Source organism: Eubalaena glacialis, chromosome 18 (assembly GCF_028564815.1).
Source record: "Eubalaena glacialis isolate mEubGla1 chromosome 18, mEubGla1.1.hap2.+ XY, whole genome shotgun sequence".
Taxonomy (NCBI): domain Eukaryota; kingdom Metazoa; phylum Chordata; class Mammalia; order Artiodactyla; family Balaenidae; genus Eubalaena; species Eubalaena glacialis.
Genome location: NC_083733.1, coordinates 69,103,369 through 69,109,297, shown reverse-complemented (window position 1 = coordinate 69,109,297; position 5,929 = coordinate 69,103,369). Strand labels below are relative to the sequence as shown.

The window sequence follows — 5,929 nt, the reverse complement described above, 5'->3', positions numbered from 1 at the left end:
CACACCCCAAGTGCCTACAAAACGACCGCCACGAGGATAATGCCGGAAGTCCCGCCCCTAGGCGATGCTCTCGCAGGGAAGTGTCGTTCTCCTGAGCTTTAATTGGCTTAACGCCGAAGGCCCCCGGCGCAGCGTCCTCTGGGAAATGTAGTTCCAACAGCTCTGGGACCGAGCGTGGAGCGCTGCTCACCTGAACCGCCAGGTAAAGTGGCCCGGTTAGAGCACCTGTGCAAAGATACCAGAACCCTGAGATAAAAGTTTGGGACATCGGCCTTTCTGTTTCAACCATCTTGAAGCCTGTGGAGGCCCGCTGGGAACAGGACTTCTGAAAGGACAAATATGCCTGGAAGGCTGTGGTCCAAGGCCATTTTTGCTGGCTATAAGCCCAGTCTCTGGAACCAGAGGGAACACACAGCTCTTAAAATTGAAGGGGTCTATGCTCGAAATGAAACAGAATTCTAAATATCTAGGCAAGAGACGTGTTTACGTGTACAAAGCAAAGAAAACAAAGTAACTCCTGGTGGAAAACCGAACAAAACCAGAGTAACCTGGGGAAAGGTACCTTGTGTTCACGGAGACAGTGGCATGGTTCGTGCCGAATTCCCAAGCAACCTTGCTGCCAAGGCCGTGGACACAGAATCTGTGTGACGCCGTACCCCTCAAGGATTTAAACTTATTGAAAAATGAATAAATTAAAGTGTGGAAAAAACCAAAAAAAAAAATTAAAAAATTGGGGGGACACCAAAATCTGATCTCTTTTATGAGAAGTGATTATTATTCCTACTGTTATAGCAGGGATTGCATGGGCATGGGAAGTTGAGATTATTCCAGAAAAAGTTGTGAAATGAAAATCACTGAAAGCCACTAATGATTATGTACTTATTTAAAGATAATGGCTGGATAGCTCTGGGAAAATATCAGTAGAGGATTAAAAAACAAAAGTTAAGATCTCAAAGAAAACTGAACAGGGCACACTGGAGTCTGAGAAGAGACAGTTATCTGAGCAGTGGCTATGCTGAAACTTTGGCCACTCAGGATTTTGTTTTCGAAATGTGATTATTTTTTCATTCGTGAAAATATTAATACTTTGAAGTATAGCTTAAAAGGACTTTCAAGGTAACCTTGACAATAAAAAGCAAAAATGGATGTGGAATCTAGGTTGTCATGTTTAATAAATTTTTTTAAATTTAATTTTATTTATTTATTTTTGGGTCTTCGTTACTGCGCGCGGGCTTTCTCTAGTTGCCCCGAGCAAGGGCTACTCTTCATTGCGGTGCGCAGGCTTCTCATTGCGATGGCTTCTCTTGTTGCGGAGCATGGGCTCTAGGCACATGGGCTTTAGTAGTTGCAGCATGTGGGCTCAGTAGTTGTGGCTGGCGGGCTCTAGAGTGCAGGCTCAGTAGTTGTGGAGCATGGGCTTAGTTGCTCCATAGCATGTGGGATCTTCCCGGACCAGTGATCAAACCCGTGTCCCCTGCATTGGTGGGCGGATTCTTAACCAGTGCCCCACCACAGAAGTCCCTCAGTTCTTTAGTAAATGTTCAATGAGCATCTACTGAGTTTCAGGCACTACTGTAGGTGCACAAGAAAAGTCAGAAAACAAGACAGACAAGCCTGCCCTTGTGAGTTTTCGACCATTTAAGGAACACAGACAGGAAACATGAAAGAAGTACTAAATTAAAAGTACATTAGAATGAAAGAGGAGAGGGGCTTCCCTGGTGGCGCAGTGGTTAAGAATCCGCCTGCCAATGCAGGGGACACGGGTTCGAGCCCTGGTCCCGGAAGATCCCACATGCCGCGGAGCAGCTGGGCCCGTGAGCCACAATTACTGAGCCTGCGCGTCTGGAGCCTGTGCTCCGCAACAAGAGAGGCCGCGATAGTGAGAGGCCCGCGCACTGCGATGAAGAGTGGCCCCCACTTGCCACAACTGGAGAAAGCCCTCGCACAGAAATGAGGACCCAGCACAGCCATAAAAAAAAAAAAAAAAAAAAAAAAATTAAAAAAAAAAAGAATGAAAGAGGAGAGGTGAAGATGCCCTCTTAGGGCCTTGGGATGCAGGTAAGTCTGGGTTGCAAGGTTGGGGCGGCATTTGGCCACAGTACTTTGAGGATAGCAGGAAGCCTCGGTGATGCGTACACTGTCCTGGACAGGTCCTGCTCCCTCAGGCCAGTCCCGAGATTGTCTCAGCAGTTGTGTGGTAAAGGGCTGGCACTGTTCTCAGCCAGAGTCCAGGGCTCACCCTGGTGGCTTGACCCCCACACAGGACCCCTCTGCCAGCTTGGACAACTGGGAAAAGTGGAGACTATGCCCCAAGTGTGACAGGTGGTAAAGGAATTGGACAAAGCTTAATGGCCTAGAAGTCACTAAAGAGGCAGGTGGTGCTGAGGGATACCCCTCTGCCCATTCAGTGTAAATAGAACTGTACATCCAAAATCATACAGGCAATATTGCAATCCAAAAGCTGCTATTATCAGAGGGATTTCTTTGGAGGGAAAGCACCAAAGAGCTGGCCATGACCAGCTGATTAAGAATCAAGTCAGTGGATGGAAGAATGTATACAGTGACCAAAGTAAAGTTATACAGATAAAGGAGTGAGAAAGTTCCAAGCATCCCAGCCTTAGTCTGAATGAGGAAATTAATACTCACATTTAGATTAGTAAAAACCATTATTTTTAAATTTAGAGGGAATGTTGGAGCTTGATATTATTGCAATCAGAGGACTCTGGAAACTATAAAATATTGAGTACCTGTTATTAGAGCCAGTAAACTTGTTTGCTCTCCTAACAATTATTCCAACTTTATATAAATGTTAAAAGCAGATTTTTTCACAAGCACAAAACTATTTTTGCAGCATTTTTGGTAATAACCAAGATTGAATAAATCAGGGTGCATCCTCCTAAGAGAGCACTGGGCAGCTGTGGACATGAGGAGTAAGTTATTTCAACTATGCAGACCTAAACTGTCAGTAACTATCAGAATACTTTGTGCAGTTAGCTTTATTTTGGCAAGAAAATGAATATAATTCATATAGTTTATGCATTTCTATATATTTATGCATTTGTATCTTAATAATGGAAAAATAAAAACCGTATACAAGGGGCACCTGTGAGATGAGGAGAAGGAAGAGGACAGAGGAGAAAGGATGAAACTATAGCGCTCAGAATGTACTTGTTTTGTTTTTGTTTTAGAATTATGTAATTATTGTGCCTGAATAGATATAACAAAATGGTTTAAGATATAGTCACATAAATGGAAACAAAACTAAAATAAACCTGTGTACCAAACTTTGGATTTAACCAAAAAAGGAATTATTTCCAATGACAACTAAAGTCAATATGACAGTGTTCTACATTAATAAATAAGAGAATGAAATAAAGATAAAACATTTCCATGATAATATTTTCAGTAAAAATTTTATTTAAAATTTGAAATTACATACATGTTGTTTCTAAAAACTTCTTAAAAGAAATGGCATACGGGCAGATGTGCAAACAGGAAAAGGCAAAAACATAGTGTGCTCTTTTTCCTAGTTTTTTCCTAGTTCTGACCAAGTTTTTACTGTGTCACCAGGTCATCCAATCCAGATTGCTAGACCCATTCTTTTTTTAAGTTAAAAAAGTTTCAATTAAAACACTATGTGAGGAGTGACATCAGCAAAATGGTGGACTAGTAAACTCCAAGCCCTCTTTCCCCCACAGAGATTAAAAACAAAACTGTCAACTGAGAATTCTATACCTGGCAAAACTCCCTTTAAAAAATGAGGGATGGGCTTCCCTGGTGGCGCAGTGGTTAAGAATCCATCTGCCAATGCAGGAGACATGAGTTCGAGCCCTGATCCGGGAAGATCCCACCTGCCGCAGAGCAACTAAGCCCATGCACCACAACTACCGAGCTGGCGCGCCACGACTACTGAGCCTGCGCTCTAAAGCCTGTGAGCCACAACTACTGAGCCCGCGTGCCTAGAGCCCATACTCCGCAACAAGCAAAGCCACCACAATGAGAAGCCTACGCACGGCAACGAAGAGTAGCCCCCACTCGCTGCAAGTAGAGAAAGCCTGTGCACAGCAACGAAGACCCAATGCAGCCAAAAATAAGTAAATAAATAAATTTATTTATTAAAAAAAAAAAAGAGCATATATGTATTTAAAAAAAAAAAAAAAAAAAAAAAAAGAGGAGAGGGCTTCCCTGGTGGCGCAGTGGTTAAGAATCCGCCTACCAATGCAGGGGACACAGGTTCGAGCCCTGGCCTAGGAAGTTTCCACTTGCCACGGAGCAACTAAGCCCGTGCACCACAACTACTGAGCCTGCACTCTAGAGCCCGCCAGCCACAACTACTGAGCCCACATGCTGCAACTACTAAAGCCCATGTGCCTAGAGCCCATGCTCCGGAACAAGAGAAGCCACCAGAATGAGAAGCCCGGGCACCGCAATGAAGAGTAGCCCCCACTCGCTGCAACTAGAGAAAGCCGCGTGCAGCAACGAAGACCCAATGCAGCCAAAAATAAATAATAAATTAATTTTTTTTAAATGAGGGAGAAATAAAGACATTACCAGATAAACAAAAGCTGAAGGGAGCTCATTACCACTAGACAGGTAGTGATTTTTATGTTTTGTGCTCGACTATATCCCCAGTTTTAACACATACCTGCATTTGATGGTAACACATGACATATATGTCAAGTTTAAATATATATTCCAGGTGGAGAGAGTGAGGGCTTAATGGGAGGCAGCAGCAGTGCAGAGAGGAGAATCAGAATGAATCGCAGAAGAATGTAGGGAGTAGAAAACTCAAGACTGCTTCAGCACCCTGCCAAGATGATGAACCTATTAACATCCTTTAAAATTAAACAGAGGGGCTCTTTCTCATCTTGCAATATGGCAGGTGAAAAGGCTGAGAAGCCAGATACTAAGGAGAAAAAACCTGAAGCCAAGAAGGCTGAGGCTGGTGGCAAGGTTAAAAAGGTGAAGCAGATTAAGAAGGGGAAGCCCCACTGCAGCCGAAACCCTGTCCTGGTCAGAGGAATTGGCAGATATTCCCGATCGGCTATGTATTCCAGAAAGGCCTTGTACAAGAGGAAGTATTCAGCATCTAAATCCAAGGTTGAAAAGAAAAAGAAGGTGAAGGTCCTTGCTACTGTCACAAAACCAGTTGGTGGTGACAAGAATGGTGATACCCGGTGGTTAAACTTCGCAAAATGCCTAGGTATTATCCTACTGAAGATGTGCCTTGAAAGCTGTTGAGTCATGGCAAAAACCCTACAGTAAGCATGTGAGAAAACTGCGCGCTAACATCATTCTGATTATCCTCACTGGGCACCACAGAGGCAAGAGGGTCATTTTCTGAAGCAGCTGAGCAGTGGCTTGCTACTTGTGACTGGGCCTCTGTCCCTCAATCGAGATCCTCTGCGGAGAACACACCAGAAATTTGTCATTGCCACCTCCACCAAAACTGATGTCAGTGGTGTGAAAATCCCAGAACATCTCACTGACGCTTACTTAAAGAAGAAGCTGCGTAAGCCCAGGCACCAGGAAGGTGAGATCTTCAACACAGAGAGAGAGAAATACGAGATTACAGAGCAGCGCAAGGTTGATCAAAAAGCTGTGGACTCACAAATTCTGCGAAGAATCAAAGCTGTTCCTCAGCTCCAGGGCTACCTCCGCCCTGTGTTTGCTCTCACAAACGGAATTTATCCTCACAAAGCAGTGTTCTAAACTTCTTACAAAGAACCTAATTAAATAACTCAGTCCATTTCCTTTGTGTTTTTTCTCTCTCTCTCTTTTTTTAATCTGCCTGAAGGTGTGGTATGACTCAGCCAATTTGATGGGATGTTAGCCCCTACTAAGAGGAGTGGGATTGGAGGGGAGTGCTATCAGCTGCAGTGGAATCCCCTCTTTGGATCAACATTCTTAGCTTCCTAAGTGTCTTCTC

General features: G+C 43.9%; 2 pseudogenes; both read left to right on the top strand.

Moving 5' to 3' along the window:
- The first annotated feature begins 339 nt into the window (after nt 1-339).
- LOC133077539 (large ribosomal subunit protein eL33-like) lies at nt 340-671 on the top strand (annotated as a pseudogene).
- Nucleotides 672-4,875: 4,204 nt separating this feature from the next.
- On the top strand, nt 4,876-5,712 carry LOC133078413 (large ribosomal subunit protein eL6-like; annotated as a pseudogene).
- Nucleotides 5,713-5,929: the final 217 nt, after the last annotated feature.